The 17,947-nt window shown below is 47.7% G+C and overlaps 1 protein-coding gene across 2 annotated transcripts in view; it reads right to left on the bottom strand.

The window, feature by feature from the left end:
* Positions 1–17,947, bottom strand: part of GALNT16 (polypeptide N-acetylgalactosaminyltransferase 16) — a 102,661-nt gene that overhangs the window by 82,751 nt on the left and 1,963 nt on the right.

Genomic DNA, 17,947 nt, shown 5'->3' with positions numbered 1-17,947 from the left:
GTGGCAGGTGTCCGGGCACTCGGGGAGTGGCGTGGGCATGGGACAAAGGCTCTGAGTTTTTATTAGTCATAAGCTGCCCAAGCTGATTTCTACATTTGCAGACAATTCAAGTTGCATAGTGAGGTCAGTACCCTTCACAGGAGCTTCCCTTGTGGCTCAGTTGGTAAAGAATCCACCTACAATGAGGGAGGCCTGGGTTCAATCCCTGGGTTGGGAAGATCCCCTGGAGAAGGGAAGGGCTACCCACGCCAGTATTCTGGCCTGAGAATTCCATGGACTGTATAATCCACGGGGTCGCAAAGAGTTGGACACGAACGACTGAGTAACTTTCATTTTCACTTTCCGCCCAAGCTGATATTTTTCTCCTGAACTTGGATGATGGAAGCTGGACCTGCCAGCCCCTGTTTTTCCTAAGAGTCACAACTATCATTGGGAACTTTGCAAATAATTGGTGCACAGGGTTGGGGGTCTCCATAAAGGCCGTATCCTCTGCTTCCGCCCCAAAGGGAGGGAAGGGGGAAGAGAGGGTGAGACTCCTCCCAGAATGATGAGAGCCAGGCCTCTCAGGGAGCAGGAACAGCCTGGAAATAAAGAGCCTTCGGCCTCTGGGTTTGAATTTGTTCTGACCTCACCCTCTCATCCCCTCCAGTTGTGGAGCCTGGGGCAAGTCACTCAACCTCCAAGAGTCTCATTCAGTCAAGGAGCTTCTCTTGAGGTAGACAACGCACTGGGTGCCTCAGCTCTCTTATCTGGTAAAAATAGTAAGAATAGGAGAACAGGATGGCAGTTCTTCAAAATATTAAACATAGAATTACCATATGATCAGCAATTCCATTTCTGGGTATGTACATGGAGGAACCGAGGGCAAGGTCTTGAAGAGACTTGAACACCCACGTTCAGAGCTGCATCTCCATTATTCCCCATAGCCGAAAGCTGGGAACAACCCAAGTGGCCGTCAATAAACGAATGGAAGAGCAAAATGTGGTATATGCATATAATAGAAAATATTCAGCCTCAAGAAGAAAGGAAATTCTGACATGTGCTATAAAATGGAGGAACCTTGAGGAAACTATTTTAAGTGAAATAAGCCAGTCACAAAAAGATAAAGACTGTATGATTCCACCTATGAAGAGGTGTCTAGAATAGGCACCTTCATTGACACAGAAAGTAGAATGGTGGTTTTCCAGGGCTGGGGAAGGAATGGAGATTCAGTATTTAATGGTGTTGAGTTTAGGATGATGAAAGGTTCTGGAGATGGATGGTAGCGACAGTTGCACAACAGTGTGAATGTACCTAATGCCACTGGGTACATCTTTAAACGGTTTATATGGTGAAGTTTATGTTATGTGTATTTTACTACAATTGAACGTAAGAAAATAAGAAGTCAATATAAAAGCATCAGTATTGCCATATTTGTTACCTAGGGAAGGTGGCACCCCGGGAAGTGCCAGTGGACCATTCCAGGCTGGGCGCTCCTGTGGTCAGTGTGGCTTGGGGACAGAATCAATATTTGGCTCAGGGCGGAATCCCAGGGTCTGCCCCCACCCACCCAGTCTGATTCTTGACCTACTTCCCCGCATTCCAGGCTAAAACCTTAGAAAATGACAGAAATGCTGTGCCTTTGCAGGCCACACCTCCTGTCTAATGTCCCCTTTCTCTCCATGTCCAGCCAAGATATGCTCATCTTTCAAGTCTCCGCCACCAGAAGCCTTCAATAGTCATTTCCCCACAAGACACACAGATGGCCAATAGGCACATGAAAAGATGCTCAGCATCGCTGATTATTAGAGAGAGGTAAATCAAAACTACGATAAGGTATCGCCTCACAGCAGTCAGAATGGCCATCATTAAAAAGTCTGCAAATAACAAATGCTGGAAAGGGTGTAGAGAAAAGGGAGCCCTCCTACACTCTTGGTGAGAATGCAAACTGGCACAGCCACTGTGGAAAACAGTATGGAGGCTCCTCAAAAAAGTCCAAAATAGAACTACCATATGACCCAGCAATCCGGAACATACATCCGGACAAAACTGTAATTCAAATAGATACATGTACCCCTGTGTTCATAGCAGCGCTATTCACAATAGCCAAGACATGGAAACAACCTGAACGTCCATCCACAGATGAATGGGTAAAGATGGGTGTATACATGCAATGGAGTACTACTCAGCCATAAAAAGGATGAAATCATGGCATTTGCAGCAACACAGATAGACCTATTATCACCCTAAGTGGAGTAAGTCAGAAAGAAAGAGACAAACACCATATGATATCACCTAGATGTGAAATCTAAAATGTGACACAAGTGAACCTATGTACAAAACAGAAAGAGACTCATAGACTTGTGGTTGTCAAGGATGGAGGGGAGTGGAGGAGGGATGGATTGGGAGCTTGGGATTAGCAGGCACAAACTATTATATATAGAATGGATAAATATATATAGAATGGATAAACCTTGTTTATCCAAGGTCCTACTGTATAGCACGGAGATCTTTATTCAATATCTTGTGATAAACCATAATGGAAAAGAATTTTAAAAAGAATGTATATATTTGTAAAAAATTTTTTTCATTGAAGTTGTCTTATGAAAAGAATGAGGCCTTAGCCACATCATCATGCCCTCAGTAAGGGCTCTGCTTAGTGCATGCCTTGTGATGGCACCCACAACCTTCCCCACTCTCACCACTTCCCTTCCAAGCCCAAGCAACCGGAGGGCAGGAGGCGGGGCTCATTCACTCTTGCACTCTAAAGTCTAGCTTTCTGAATGGAATTGGACATAACATCTACTGAGCTCACTTGCCATGAATGTTGTTTTGAGAGGTTTATATGCAGTCAATCATCAGTTCAGTCAGTTCAGTTCAGTCGCTCAGTCGTGTCCGACTCTTTGCAACCCCATGAATCTCAGCACGCCAGGCCTCCCTGTCCATCACCAACTCCCGGAGTTCACCCAGACTCACGTCCATCGAGTCAGTGATGCCATCCAGCCATCTCATCCTCTGTCGTCCCCTTCTCCTCCTGCCCCCAATCCCTCCCAGCATCAGAGTCTTTTCCAATGAGTCAACTCTTCACATGAGGTGGCCAAAGTACTGGAGTTTCCAGCTTTAGCATCATTCCTTCCAAAGAAATCCCAGGGCTGATCTCCTTCAGAATGGACTGGTTGGATCTCCTTGCAGTCCAAGGGACTCTCAAGAGTCTTCTCCAACACCACAGTTCAAAAGCATCAATTCTTTGGCGCTCAGCCTTCTTCACAGTCCAACTCTCACATCCATACATGACCAGAGGAAAAACCGTAGCCTTGACTAGAACTCAAAAAGGCAAACACTACTGTTATCCTGGGCTGGGATTAAGGTGAGGGAAGCGAGGCACTCAGCCTAGGTGCAAAACTGTAAAGGGGCACCAAAAAAAAAAAACACTTAGGTATCAACATAGATAATATTTTACTGAAATATCTCCTTAATTCAAATATCAACATTTTAAAGACAGGATGCAGCTTTGCACTTACAACACCTGCTGCCCCCTAATCCCAGCCCTATCTGATTATGTCTTTATTTTCCTATACTTTATTCAACAACTCCATTTCTAGGTATTTATCTAAGGAATTCATCAAGGCTATGTGTAAAGAGTTACCTACAAGGATATTATTCATTTTCATGCTGTTTACAAAAATAAAAAACAGGAGAACATTTGGTTGAACCATATGAGACTGCCAACGTTTGATTATTTCGGACCTAAGAAAAACAATTTCATATTGTTCAGTCTAATCTAAGTATCTATCATCTATGAACTGTGATTATACAATCTATGGACCACTCACCCTCTGGAATTTCTAGGCAGCCATTAAAAATATTTGGAAGAAGACAATGACATAGAAAGGTGGCAAAGAAAGATAAAGTGTTATATGAAAAGAGCCAGGTACAAAACAGGATAAAGATGTTTGATTTCACTAAGAAAAAGCCACCAAAAAAGATCTGAATTAATTATTCACCAAAATGTTGATAGTGGCAAGCCTGAACGGTAGGTTTGGGGGTGATTTTCATGTCCTTTCTGATTTCCCATCTCTTGTATATTAAACATGTACCATGTCCGAAGGGAGAAAAAAGAACAATCAAAAATAATCTGCAGGTCTTTGATCTCACACTTTTCTCTCAAAAGAATTTTCATCCCCTCACCCTGAGAGGGGGGTAGGCACATCCATTTTTATTTATTTATTATGTATTTATTTAATACTTATTTTGGCTGCTTTGGGTCTTGGTTGCTTTGCACTGACTTTCTCTAATCTTCCTGGACCAGAGATCAAACCCATGTCTCCTGTATTGGCAGGTGGACTCTTATCTGCTATGCTACCAGGGAAGTCCGACACATCCATTGTTCCTATTCCTGTCCTTTCACAGATGGGACTCCCAGTTTCTAGCATCTGATCCTTTGCTGACCCTTCTTTTCCTCCAGTCCCTTGCATCCCCAAACTTAGATTTTGCTGAAGAAAGTGCTTTCTCTACCACCCCCATCTCCCACCCCAGCACCCCTGCCCCCAGTCCCCACCCTCCAGATCCCCATGCCTGTCTTGGGGCTGGTCTTCAGGTACAGAGCACATACACCCCAACATCCAGCATAGAGAATGGATAATCACTTTGCTGCCCGCCAAGGCAATGGCACCCCACTCCAGTACTGTTGCCTGGAAAATCCCATGGACGGAGGAGCCTGGTAGGCTGCAGTCCATGGGGTCGCTAAGAGTCAGACACGACTGAGCGACTTCACTTTCACTTTCCATTTTCATGCATTGGAGAAGGAAATGGCAACCCACTCCAGTGTTCTTGCCTGGAGAATCCCAGGGGCGGGGGAGCCTGGTGGGCTGCCGTCTATGGGGTCGCACAGAGTCGGACACGACTGAATCGACTTAGCAGCAGCAGCAAGGCAAGTGAAAACAATGCTGTGTGGGTGACAGGCTTTGGTGGTGGGGGGCGAGGAGGAAGTTTTGTCGTCCACCACCCTCCTTCTCCATCCTCATGCAGTTGAGACCCAGCAATCCTGAGGTGCCAGCTTTTCCTTTTCCTTTTAAAATGTTTTTAGAATTAAGAGGGGTTTTTTAATTCCAAAACATACAAAGATTAAGAATCACCTACATCGCCCCCCAAATTAACAACTCAACATATTATCAGATTGGCTTTAAGCTTCTCTCTCTTTTTAAGTTAATTTTTACTGGAGTATAGTTGCTTTACAATGTTGTGTTAGTTTCTGCTGTACAGCAAAATGAATCAGCTATATGTTTACATATATCCCAGCTTTTTTGGATTTCCTTCCCATATGAGTCGCCACAGAGCACTGAGTAGAGCTCCCATGCTCTACAGTAGGTTCCCACGAGTTATCTGTTTCATACATGGCATCAATAGTGTACATACGTCAATAACAACCTCCCAACTCATCCCACCACCCACTCCTTCCCCCTTGGTGTCCGTATGTTTGTTCTCTATCTCTGTCTCCATTTCTGCTTTGCAAATAAGATCATCTAAGCTTCTCTCTTCTATTAATATTTTAAAAACCTGAAATAACACTACAAAGATAGTCGGAACTCTCTGTTGGTCCCCTCCCCCGTCTCCTCCGGGAATGGGCTGTGTATCTTCTTTGGTCCATTGTTATACTTTGAGATATACAGGCACACATACACACACACTTTCAGGAACAATAGATGGAATTGTTTTATATTACTCAAATTTGCATAAATGTATCATACTATGCCATCTGCAATCTGGTTCTCTTTTCCCTTCTAACATCACGTTTTTAAGCCTCTTTCATGCTGATGTGTAGTGATCAAGTTCATTTATTTTACTACCACAAATAGTCCATCCCAGCTGGGTAGGTCTGATGCCTTGGCATGGTACTCTCTGGGGCACAGGTAATACCAAGGCTTTCCCTGACTTCAAAGGTGCTGCTAATTTGGAGAGACTAAGCCAGTCACAGGGAGTCTCCCCAGCCCACAACCTTCTAGTCCATAAAACCTTTCAAACTTGCCCAGCCCCTCGTCTTTTCTCCAGCTCCAACAGATGCCAAGATCACCAGGTCCCACCCCACTCCTCTGTCTGATCTGTGAGTATCTCTTGACCTTCTTAGGTTCCCCATCCTGATTTCAAGATATGAGGGAATTAAGATCCTTCACAAATTCTGCTTTCCCCTTGTATGCCATGCCGTCAGGCGGTGGGCATCCTGAGAAGTCAGTGTTTCCTCAGGTTTGTGTTGCCAGGCTAACCTGGCCACATCCTGGCTCTGTCAGCAGGTAACCCACCCTCTCTGAGTCAGGTTCCTTGTCTGTAGAATGGGGACAGTAATACTCAGCTCACCAGCCTGCTAAGACAGTTAGAGGGGAAATACATGAAACACAATTGGCAGGCTCCTGGGACGTTGCAGGCAGAAGAAAAAAGGTTTCTGTCTCTGCCCTTTTTGTTGGTCTCTTCTCAGACCAACAGTCACAGAGGTCTCTCAAAACGTAAGTCAGACCTCATCACTCTGCTGCTTATGTGAATCCCTGGGTTAGGTCAAGAAGGCTTTACAGTATGCATCTTGGGCTCCTGGTTTGCTTGTTCTGGGGAAAGCCAGCCACCACCCCCTGCAGACTGTCAAGCAGGCCTATAGAGAGGCCCACGTGGGGAAGAACTGAGGCCTCCTGCTAACAGCCAGTAGTAACCTCACCGGAAAACCCCAAGCTAGAACCACCCAGGCCAAGCCACTCCCAAATACCTGACCCACAGAGACAGGGAGAGACAATAAATGACTGTCGCTGTCTTATGTCATACATTTTATGGTGATTTGTGATGCACGCAGCCTTAAGTAAATAATACGGAAATGAACTTATAATAACTTGTATTGTTAACCTCTGTGCTAACGCTAGTATAGTACTTACTATGCGCTTGACACTAATCCAAGCACTTTACGTCTCTGCAATTGAGTGCATATTTTATACTTGTAGCACATTTCAGAGCAACCATCTGAAATGGAGACTATGAGTATCCCCATTTTACAGGTAAGACAATGAAGGCACAGAACTTAGCTTAAACAACTTGCTAGGGACAGCAGGGCTTGGAACATGCACCTTGACACTGGCTCCAGCGGCTGTGCCCGCCACCGCTGCCTCATGCTGCATCCCAAACAAAGCCACAACCAGAACTCTGGTACCAAGAAGAGGGGAGTGTTCTCAGATTCACAAAGCCTGCTTTTAAAGGAGGGAAGAGGAAGACGTGAAAAGGCAAAGAGGCAACTCTCTTCTCTTCGCCCAGACTCCCCAGGTTTTACCCTTCTCCAAGATGGTTTTAACCATCTCCAATGCTGCCAGTACTCTGGTCTGACTCACCTCTACTGAATAAGTGAAAAATGTTACTAAAACTTGGCGCAGTGTTTTAAAGTTCTTGTCACATCTCCTTAGTTAGGGTTCGAATCCCTGGTAATGACCAGTTTCTCCTCTGCACAAGTCCGCAAGCCTCATTCTTGCTTCTTCAAAGTGGCCAATATTTTTAACGCATATCTTTCAAGTGGAGCGAAACTGCTCAAAGAAGGCAGCTCTGTGGATGTAGGATCAGGAAACACGGTGTACATTTCTACAGCCCCCTTCCCTGCCCTTTACAGACATGGCTAATCAACTGCCTCTTTCCTATCAGTCTGGATGCAGCTTCAGAACCCTTCTCCCCACAGTGCTCCAGGATGCCACTTCCACAGGTTCTGAGCTGCCAAGTAGAGCTGAGACCTATTTGTCATTCTGGCTCTAACAGGACAAAGACGAAACACCAAAAGCAACAGACTGGAACTAATCTCTCTAGTTTCCAAAGGAGTAAAAGGCTCCCTGCCTCCACTGCTATTACCCGCCTCCAAAACCCATTTTCATCACAGCGAGAGCTTAGAAGGGATTTTTAAAAAGAGAAGACACGGCAAGAAACATTGACCTTGGTTTTAATGATGGTATAAAGATGAGGGTCCAGGCTGGGAGCTGTCCGTGCCCATAGATGATGGTGAATTAGGAACTAAAGAGTCAGCAGCAGCTGGACCAGAAGGCACACATCCTGAAGTCAAGGTAAACTAGGAATGTAGCCATGTCCTTTACACATAACCTTCTGCTAACAACCCCCCAGCACTTCAGTAAGCAGTCACGAACACATGTAACGAGAAGCGTGGTCCAAAGAAACAGAATACAAGCCACATAAAGTAAAAAGAAACAGGTAAAATTAACTTTAATAATATATTTTATTTAGCCCATTATACCCAAATATTAGCATTTCAACACATAATACAAAAAATATGAGTGAGGTGCTTTCATTCTTTTTTTCTTGGTACTAAATCTCTGAAATCCAGTGTATATGTTACACTTACAGCACATTTCAATTTAGATACTAAACTTTCACCAGAAATACTTTATCTATATTGAGATTTCATAAAATTTACAGCCGAAAGTGTGGATTCCCTATACTGAAACGCTTCTAAACACTCCTAGGCATTTTCCAATAGCTGAAATGAGTGTCTGATTTTATATTTAGATCAATTAAAATGAAAGAACATTTAAAATCTAATTTTTCCACATTTCGAGCATGCAATAGCCACATGGCTACTCTACTGGTTAGCACAGGTCTGCACCCTGCAGGGCTCTCCCTACCTGTGGGCCGCTGTCATCTCCCATCAGCATCCCTGTGACTATACTCAGGAAACTTGGCTTGGCTCTTCTGAATACTCTTGCTCAGGCTGGGCCTCACAACAGGTTTCATTTTCTGATCAGGCCCTTTATTACTCTCTCTGCTTGGCTTGCCAAGCAGCTTTGTCCCCATACAGGCTTTCAGATCTCCCAGGCCCCAACCTGGCTCTGAACCCCTGCCCAGGTGTGGATCAGGGACCCTGCTTGACTGGAAGGGCTGTCTAGGTGATGCTGTGTTCTCTACTTTGCAAAAAACCAGGAGTGGGCAATTTGGGGGTACATCCAGGGGCAAGTTCATTTCTGCTCAGTGTTTTAGAAGAAGGCCCTTGTCATTTCCCTGCTCCTATAAGATGGCACCAAGCCTGTACTAAAGCTTTACTGTAGGCAGCTCTGCTCTCTACCTGGAATCACTCTTGGCTTATGACTCCAAAAGGCCCATCGCCTTCCCTGGGCCCTGCAGTATGTGTGCTCTGTCCCTTGGTTCCTTCTCTTCCTCTGGACTCATGGCTTGGTTGGCTGTCGTTCAGTCCTATCACTTTATCCCTTCAAGGCACCAACACCAGAGCAGACATCACTAATCGATCACAGGTTCTTTCTCCCTGAGTCTCAGGCTGGGCTCTACCCCAAACCCTGGCATGATGCCTCTAGCCTCCCACACTCCTTCCAGCTTCCCCCAAGCATCCAGTAAGGGATTTCACAGGAAGGGGAAAAGATGGCTTCCAAGCCAAGAATCTGGTCACAGACTTGTGAGGTGCCAGAAGCTAAGGGCCCTGGAAGTGACTTGGCAACTTTGGAAGGCAACACTCATTCCCTCTGGCAGTGGCATCAAGGCCAGACTCCCTTGAAATGAAAGACCTTGAAATGTCAGACGCTCTCCCCAACAGTTTGTTTAAAGAAGCTAAAAGCCAGAGCCACTGTGAGAAGATAAAGGGATGGAAATCTGAAGTCTAAATGGACATGACTGACAGGGGTCTCGGACTGTGGGTGACCTGAACCACAAAAATAGAGCACCTGCGGGTTGCTGGGCACACGAAGCTGCATCATACCTGGGCACTGGGGAAGCACTGAGCATCAGGGCACACAGCCCCAGGCCCAGGCAGAGCCCACTTCCAGAAAGCAACCCCTTCATCCACCTCCTGCCTGGAAAAAAAACAGCTGTGCGGGCTTGTTGATTCTGCCAGTGCTCAGGTCTCTACCCTCCATGTCTGAGGGAAGGCTCTAGATGCTTCAGCCTCCAGGATCTGTTTGTACAGAAGTGGGCAGGAAAATGCAAGAATTCCAAGTTCCCGCATTGCCAGAAAACATCCTCTCTCCAGAGTCCCAATGCACCTGAAGAGAACACGATGAACCAGATGAAGAAACAAAGGGGTGTCTGATCAGGTACCACCGCACAGCGGAATTCTCCCTCCCACACAAAACTCTCCCCCAGAGCCCTCCCCCGTCCTCCCCTACTCCAATATTTCAACAAGGGCCCCATTATCTTTTGTTTTTTAAATCTCTTCAGGCACTAGCACCCTCTGTTCCCCCCCACCAGCCTCACCACGCACACATACGCCTACACATACACACCTACACACACACACACACACACACACACACACACACACACTCAGGACACACAAGTACCTCACTGATCTCACACTGTAGGGAAATGAAGTGTTCCAGCCACAGCACATCTTTCAAAAAACCTAGGTTTACCTCTTTAAGAACCAACACTTACTAATATATTTGACCACACTGCTGGAAATTTTTCTGAACTGAATGACATAAGCTCCCTGACATCCCAAGCCGGTACACTGAATGTAATTGATCACTTCCTGATGACTCAGGGACATGTTTCCGAGCCCATCTTTGCCATGGGCTAGAGGGCCTAATGAACTGGACTTTCACCTCGGGCCATTTTCCCCCTCGCTTACCCTGCAGACATACTGCCCTGGGCTTTGGCTGTCTGGAACACTTTCTCCTGAGATGTCTGCCTGGCTTACTCTTTCCATTCTGCTGTAGCTATAGCTCAAACACCATCTTATCCAGCAGGCCTTTCCTGGCCATCCTTCTCTCATCTTTCTGTCCCCCTTTGCCACTTTATTTTATTGTTACAGTATTTCCTATCACCTAACACATAGTAAGGACTTCCCTGGTGGCTCAGATGCTAAAGCATCTGTCTACAATGTGGGAGACCTGGGTTCGATCCCTGGGTCGGGAAGATTCCCTGGAGAAGGAAATGGCAACCCACTCCAGTACTCTTGCCTAGAAAATCGCATGGACAGAGGAGCCTGGTGCAGGCTACTGTCCATGGGGTCGCAAAGAGTCGGACATGACTGAGTGACTTCACTTTCTTTTCTTTCTTTAACACACAGTATATTTATCTGTTTATGGTCTGTCTCCTCCACTAGAATGTAAGCTCCTTTAGAGCGGGACCTTGCCTGTTTTGCTTTTCCCAGAGCCTGTAACCATCCTGGCACACAGTACATGCCCAGTAAATAACTGTCAAGTGAAGGAATAAATGGTGCCTGCAGCGTTTCTGACCAGTGTGCACCTGGTCAGAGGGGGAAGGGGATGGCTTCATCTTCACACAGCTGGTTGGTCCTCTGCTGTCAACTGTCACTTCTCGGTATATCAGCAGCTCCTAACAAGGCTCCAGCTTGCTCGCTCTAATCTGCTGTATATGTAACCTATGAAAAGCTGAAGGTTACCAAGAGACAGACAACCTTCTGAACTCCTTAAACTGATTTTTACAAACAATGTGGGTTTCTAGGCTGTGGCCAAATTCCAAGCCTGTCTTCTGAATAAAGTCCAAGAGCTTGAAGCTGTGATTTCTTTGCTCAGGGGTCTTTGCAGCCTCATTCCGCATTGCTGAGAGTCTGAAGTCCACCCGAGACACTCCCGCAGACGTGTCTGTGTGCCTCCCGGACACACACGGGAATAACATAGGCTTCTCCTTCAGCAGAAGGCGAGCTGCACCGTCCCATCAGTGTTTTGAGAGAAGAGAACACAATGGGTTTGGTCCACTTTATTTCTTGTGAGAACTGGCTTCACGCTTTTCTGAACACAAGTGGTCTGGTTTTTGTATGCCTCACCCTCTGGCCTTATTCTTTTTAATGCCAGCACCATCAGATCATGAGTCCTGGCTTGGGGCCACCTCACTCTGGCAGGAACGATCAACAGGGTCAAAGGTGGTTTGAGCTGAGAGCGACCTCAGAGATCCCGTAGTTCAAGTCTCATCTGACAGATGAGGAAACTAAGGGCCTAGAGATAGGAAATGACTCACCTAAGGACACACAGCCCCCTGGGAGCAGAGCTGAACCTAGGAGAGAAGGTCATCTGTCCTTTATTCTGCATCTTCTCTCCACCCCTCACCCTCTCATCCCTGGCAGCCAACATCTGCTTCCATCCTGGGCCATTCTGTTCTGCCTGTGGGGGAAATCCCACAACAGCAGGGCTCACAATTCAGAGCATATTAAGAGATGTCACCTCCTCTCCGAGCTCTGAGACAATGCTGTCCCGATCTGCGTGGAGCCATACCTCACTTTATGGAATGGCAGGAAGATGGCACTGGTGCCTTCAGGCTAAACTTGGAGCTCTTCCTAATGGGTCCAGAAAAGCGGAAAGGCTATACCTGAGGCAGGCTTGCCTCCGTGTCTCCCCAGACAAGGCCTGAGCCTTATCTTGCCTACAGAGTATAATGATGCCCTGTCCCCAAATGTCCCCAGTCTGCCACTCCTGCCTGTTCTGAAATGTTCACAGAAGTCCTCCGATTGCCTTGCTGTCTCTAACCAGATACTGACAAAGGGTGTGGCTGAAATTCACGGTGTTGGGGAGCCAGGCCTCCTCCATAAACATAGCTCAGGGCACTGCCAGCCGGCACCACCCTGGAAAGCAATGGTCAGGGCCCCCAGGGGACAGGACAGGCCACCTGGAAACTCTCCCCAGGCTGGATGAAGGAAACAGAAGTGGCATATGCAAAGGTCAGATTCAAGGGGACTCAGGTGGGTGGAAAACCTCTGTGGACCTTGTTCTGGGGAGCAGGAAAGATCCTGAAGACCAGCACTTCCGACGCTGTGGCCTTGCCTCTGACCAGCCTCGGCCTCCTTTCCTTCCCTTCTTGGCAGCTCCAAAGGAACAGGGAGGGGACAGCACAGTGGCAGTTATGGCTTTCTTTTCGTCACTCTCCTCCCTGGCCTCGGGGGGTTCGGCCAGCCCTGCTTCCCTGGGTGTCAGGCCTCTGGTGGTATAATAATTGGGCCCTATTTCCAACTCAGTTACAGAGCTGCCTGACACCTTTGGAGACAGTCAGGACCACGAGCCTCTTTCTCCTCCTCCAACTGCTGCCGGAAGCAAGCACTGACCTGACAACAGGGAGTGTGAAGAGAAACCCTGGCCAGCTTTCAGACTATTCCAGGGACGGTCAGCTCAACAAAAAAGTGTTCCTTCTGGTAAAAATAAATTTCCCTCTCTCTGCAACTTTCACCCATTAGCGTGTTAGTTGCTCAGTCATGTCTAGCTTTTTGTGAACCCATGGACTGAAGCCCACCAGGCTCCTCTGTCCATGGAATTCTCCAGGTAAGAATACTAGAGTGGGTTGCCACTTCCTTCTCCAGAGGATTTTCCTGACCCAGGGATTGAACCCAGGCCTCCTGAACTGCAGGCAGATTCTTTACTGTCTGAGCCACCAGGGAACCCACTAAGCCCAGTTCTATTCCTTGGAGGCCTACAGAATAATTCAAATAAGTCTCTAGCCTTTTCTGTTAGCTCAGTGCTAAGCATTGATGTGGGACTCAGAAGCATGAGACATGGTTAAGAAGTTTACACTTTAATCAAGGAGTCAAGAGTGATTTTATTCAGTCGTTGAATATTTTTAAAATAATTATCTTGATTGGCTTTATCATTATAACATTAATAGATGTTTATTACAGAAAATGCTGGAGAAAGCCAAAAGTTGGACGGGAAGATTATCCATAATAATACTTTTCCTCCTGCTAACATTTTGTTCTGTATGGTTTTTGCATTTTTTTTTTCCCCAACAAATGTTTATGGAGTGAATGCAAAGTAAGGTGCTGACCTAGGTGCTCTCCAGGAAAGACATGCTAATGTATCAGACTTGGATCTTACCCTGAGGATGCTTCAGAGAAAAGACAAGAGCATGGGCTTCAGAGGCAGACACACCTTCAGATCGAGCACTTAACTCGGTGCTAGATCACGGGCAAGTCACCGGCTCCGTCTGAGCCTCAGTTTACTCATGTTAACTGGGCAAGATAATGGCGCTGACCTCATTAGGTTACAGAAAGGAATCTAGGAGGTTCAGGCCTGCAAAACACCTAACACGGCACTGACGTGTCCCACGAACGCGGTCACCAGAAACATAACACAGAGGCAGCAGTGATCACGGAGGCTAACAGGCGTAGATCAAAGACTACAGAGTTCAGGGGAGAGAAGCTGAGACCGGTTCCAAAGCAAGCTACACACCGCCTGGGGCGGCACCAAGCATGCTGTCTGGTTCAGTGAACCGCCCGCGTGGACTCATCACCGACCTGAGTCTCACAATTCTGCCCCCCGCTCCTTTCCGAAACCCTTGGGTCTCCTGTCTGTTTAGCCTCACTGTGTCTTTGCCCCTCCTTTTCACATGGTGAGGGGGAGGTGTTTCAGGTCTCAAGAAGCCGACAGGGATAAATCTGCAATCTTGTAACTGTAATGAACTGCTGGGCTCCAGGCTCCCCTCTGACCCAGAGGGGTTTCTTCCATTACAGCAAGACAGTCCCAGGGCCCAGCCAGGCCCATCAGTGCCCTTCCACGCCCACTTTAATGGCACTTTCAGACCCCAGGGCTTCCTGTGCCCACAGAGCTGACAAACACAGTCACCAAAGAGGAAAGCCAGGCCCAACACCCTCAGAGCAGCCGGTGTGGGAACTGCTGTTACAACAGCAGCGGAAGGACGAGCAGAACCCTGAAACTCATCCTGTGTCTTCGGCACTCGGGTCTCCCAGGAAGGGGACTCTTGGGCTGTCAGGGCCCTTACCAGTCATGCGGCCTCAGTGTGGTCCCCAGGTCCTACAGACAGGTCTCAACATGATCCAGGCTGGGAGCCCAATAAGAGGAAATTGGGTCCTTTCAATTCAAACATTTTGGCAAAAAGAACTGGGGATTCTCCCTCCCCACCCTCTATCTTGTGTGGTACCTACACAAATTAAATATAACATCATTTTCTGTCATTTAGGCAAATCATAATTCCCACAGTTCTGAAATGCACACATTATAAATAAAATATAAACCTATCCAGACTGAACTGAAGCCTCTGCTCTCAGAGAACAGTGCTGGAAAAGTCATCATCTATATTCCCTTCTGCTAGGTAAGCAGGGATCCCTGTGCAGGCTCTAAGGTTACCAGGGGAACTACTCCAGACAGGGGTAGCCCCTCAATTGGCCATAAATCTTACAACTTTGTTCAAAAGAACTCCCTTAAAGCCATTTATCTGCTTCTAGAAATGAAACTATCATCAACTTACCCAAGGGTCAACACACCTTACAAATCATTTCACCCAAATTTATTTATTTAAATAAATCCCAAACATAGCAGGGCTTGTGAGACTTAGTTCCTGGACCAGGGATCAAACCCATGCCCTTGGTATGGAAAGCGCAAAATCTTAACCACTGGGAATTCCCTCACTCAAATTTAACATACAAAATAACTAAGGTCCAGAGATACAAGTTTTTGTCCATGCTCACTGAGCAGTACCCCAAAGGTAGGATAAAGAACTCCGGCTTGGGAAAACTCTTGCCTAAAACCTCCATGGTTTCAAATAGGAGACCTTACAAAGAAGTACACCTATCCTAAAAATACCCACAATAGACAGTCTTTTAAAAATATGTCTGTAAAGTGAAATTCCGTGTAACACCTTAGTATCCCGCCCCCCTCTCCATGCCTAATAGAGACTTCACATAAGGAAAACCAAACCAATCACAAATGTTCTTCCCGGCTGTGAGGCCCGAAGACTGAAGGCCAGCTGTGTCTGCTCCACCTCCTGCTTTGGCTGCTGTCCAGAGCTAGCGAGCATCAGTATAGGTTCAAGTGGATATCCTCAAATCCACTGTCTTGCCCATAAAGCACAGCATGGAGAAAATCACAGACCCTGCCACCTCGCAAGCAGCCATTTACTGATGAAGTCAGTATCTCTCTTTCTTTAGTTTGACAGATTCCATAACCAGTTTTGCACATCAAAATTTATGACACATGGGCTGACAGCAGGACAGAATATTAAAAATCAGGACCTCCCCGAGAAATCTGGGCCATCCCGTTGCCATGCCGACACCCCACAATGCCAAACAAGTGTCTCCAAGGTCCAGAAACAACTTGGCTGGCTTCAGATCACCCAGACACTGTGAAGCCAGAGCTGCCTCCTGGCCCAGGCTGTTATGCAGACCCTCCCTTTCCCAGCTCAGCTCTCTGATCCCCCAGGGGAGGGATGATGATGCCTGTCTGAATTTTCTTAGCCTCTGTCAGCAGAGCTGGCTGCATCATTCCCTAAGAATCTGAAAATCCATGTGCGGTGCGTTCTGGCCCAACTAGACAGGGACATGTTTTGAAATGGCAAGACGACCAGTGAGAGGTTAACCACGGATTTCAGACAGAAAGCAAATCTTCAGCTGCACCTGCCCCTTTTAAGCTGAACAAAGGGTTTATCTCCCGGAGAAGCTGAACATACATTCCTCTAGCTCTCTAGTTAAGAGTCAGGCTGGAGCTGGAATAAAGTATTAGTGGGATATGAAGCTTGGATCATTGATGGCTCCCAGAGATGAGCAAAAATCCTTCTTCACTCATTTAACAGTACTTCTAAAGTCTTGCTGTGCTCATCAAGGTGGGGTTGCATGAAGCTTCCTGCACAGTCCCTGAGTGATAGCTGCCACTCAGTGAAGAGACAGGCCGATAGCTGAGAATCCCAATGAAGTGAAATACCCCAGAAGATGGGAATGCAAGGCTGTGTCAAAGGCAGGGTGTGACTGGGGATCAACACCCAGGGAACAGACATCCTGGGCTTAAAGCCTAAGAACAGCGAGGGAGCGGGCTATGCCTAGAGTGACCAGAGAAGGCTCTGCAGCTCACTGCGAGGAACTTCCACTCTTCCTCTCTTCCTGCACCTCCATTCCTGGCTCCCTGTTTCTTCTTCATACTTGAAACCCAGCTTCCAGTTCACAGCCCTCTTCTAATCTGCTGCAAGTCCAACCGCAAGGGAACAAGGAGAGGACGTTCACTGCAGCCCCCATGACCTCCAATTTCCACCCCCTCAAAATGAGTGCCACCCACATTCAGCAGAGCCCCCGCAGCCCCTGACACCCTCCCGGGCTCTCAGTCTGAGTGGCCTGGCCTGGATTTTGAAGCACAGGCACCTGTGATGAGACCAGCCTGGAGCTCTGAGCAGCAGTTAGCTTCTCTGTGCTCTTCCCTTCCATTCTCCCTCATCCCCTCCCCCTCCTCCTAGAGCTCAGACCCTCCTCCCATCACGTCACCACAGAGAAGGACAGAACATTTGGGCAGTCTGCGCCTCCCCTGCCACTCCAGCCCGCCTACCCTGGACCAGAGCTGGCCCTCTTGGAGAGCAGGAACGTGGCAGCTTGGATGAGTCCTTGCTGTGGAAGCTCCCCCGGGGGTCTGTCAGGGGCCGCTCCTGCTTTGCCCAGTTCTGACTCTGATCTGTCTGTCCACCCAGATCCCAACTCTCCGGGATCTTGACCCAGGAGGCTTTTTGCCTCATCAGCCTGTCTGTCCAAACTTCCACAAGTGCTTTGGAAACAGGGTGCTAGCGGCAAGGACCCTCAGCCCAGAGCAGAGCGTTTCACCTAATCAGGGCGCAGTCCCAGGGAGTTCGACCAGAGCGGGAGCTGGGCATGGGAGAGTGGAGCTGGGGGAAAACCCACGGACCCCAAGGTCTCCTCAGGCACAGCCTGGAAATGCTCTTTTGCAGGGGATAGCTACTTCTTTCCTGGTAGGTAACAAGACAACGTAATCTGGGACAGGATGGGAACACGACAGCCCTTCCACACAACGACAACCTCCCTACAGACAACACTCGGTTTTCCTGGGGTTCAGCTGCCTTGGCACGAAGATCTCAGATTCTCCTCCGCACAAGCCTTCGCCCTCCTGACCCTGCGCCTCCCAGGGGGGCTCCTCAAGGCTAGGCCTTTCAGAATGGCCACGCTGCTGCACTCCCCCACCCTCAGCCCCACACTCCGCTCCCCCAGGCGGCCCCGCCCCTCCGCCCAGATCCGAGGGTCGCCCAAGGGTCTCGCCCACCA

The sequence above is a fragment of the Bos taurus genome, chromosome 10 (assembly GCF_002263795.3).
Source record: "Bos taurus isolate L1 Dominette 01449 registration number 42190680 breed Hereford chromosome 10, ARS-UCD2.0, whole genome shotgun sequence".
NCBI lineage: Eukaryota > Metazoa > Chordata > Mammalia > Artiodactyla > Bovidae > Bos > Bos taurus.
The sequence above is the reverse complement of the archived record's forward strand: the minus strand, read 5'-3'. Positions and strand labels throughout refer to the sequence as shown.